Genomic DNA, 1,390 nt, shown 5'->3' with positions numbered 1-1,390 from the left:
AAATTAGCTCAACTTGATACTCGACGAGGATCCAGTTATGTGATTCTAGGAATAATTAAGCAGTAATTTGCGAAGTAATTGCGTTAGAGAGAAAAGTGTGATAAACCCTTTGGAGTTTGAAATGGTTTTGATATGCCCATATTAGAACACAAAACTCATATTGGTTATTTGATCCAGTCTTGGGAAGTTCAATTGTATGCCAAAACTATTGCTATTGGTCTTGAATCTGATAAGGTTGTTTCTACTACCCTTGTGGACTTCTATTGCAAATGTGGGATTAATTGACGATGGCCGAAAACTCTTTGACGACATGATACAATCGGATGAAGCTTCTTGGAATTCATGTTGATGGGCTACGCTACAAATGGTTATGGCATCGAAGCATTGCATGGGTTCAGTGATATGAGAAAAGTAGGTGTCATGCCAACATATATTACAATTACTGCAGTTTTATCTACATGCTATCATTGTGGTTTGATTGAAGAGGACTTGACGARGCGTTACCCTCACCTTTTCGCGTGAATTAAAATTTCGAGGACGAAATTTGATCCAAGGTGGGGAGGATTGTAACACCCGAAAATTTAGAGCACTTAATTTATCTGTTTAATTCCTTGTTTAGTGTGTATGTGTACCTTTATACATATATATAGTTATATATATATATACATAGTCATTAAGTACATGGGAATAGAAAGCTGTAAAGTAAAGACTAAAAAGGGGGGGGGGGTGCAGCCCTATAACCCTACCATGTCTTATCCTCTAAAGTAAAGAAAGAAAAGGTGGGGGTTAGGTTTCATCTTTCTCCTGCGATCTTAAAGAAGAGAAAGGGGGGGGGGAGCTGGACAGAAAAAGAAGAAAGGAGTAGAAAAGAAAGGAAGGAAAGAAAGGAGAGAAGAAAAGGGAGAGTAGAAAGGGCAAGCATTCTACGGTTGAAGAGGAAGAACAGCCCTGCTGTCTGCTACCTTTCTTCGTTTTCCGGCTGTCCAAACAGCAAGAGGCTGCCGTGCGTTTTCTTCAACAGCAAACAGCAACAGCAAGCAGCAGTCGCTGTTGTGCTGTTTCTTCTTCTTCTCGACCAAACAGCCGTGCTGCCGTGCATTTTCTTCAACAACAAACAACTCACGACTGTTCTTCGCGACAGCAAACAGCAGCCGCAGGCGCTGTTTTGTCTTACCGTCTTCACCGGATAGCAGCATCAGCAGCAACAACCGAGGAGAAGGGCTGTTGTGCCCTTTAGAATATCTGTTTAACAGCAGCAGCAACAACCAAAGAGAAGGACTGTTGTGCCCCTTTTGGTCGACTTCTTCGCTGCCCGTGCCTCGCAAACCAGCAAACCTGACAGCAGCCCGGCGCTGCTGTGTCCCTTGCAGCAGATTTACTACTGAGTTTC

This window comes from Cynara cardunculus (assembly GCF_001531365.2).
Source record: "Cynara cardunculus var. scolymus isolate 2C chromosome LG 8, CcrdV1, whole genome shotgun sequence".
Classification (NCBI taxonomy): domain Eukaryota; kingdom Viridiplantae; phylum Streptophyta; class Magnoliopsida; order Asterales; family Asteraceae; genus Cynara; species Cynara cardunculus.
The sequence above is the reverse complement of the archived record's forward strand: the minus strand, read 5'-3'. Positions refer to the sequence as shown.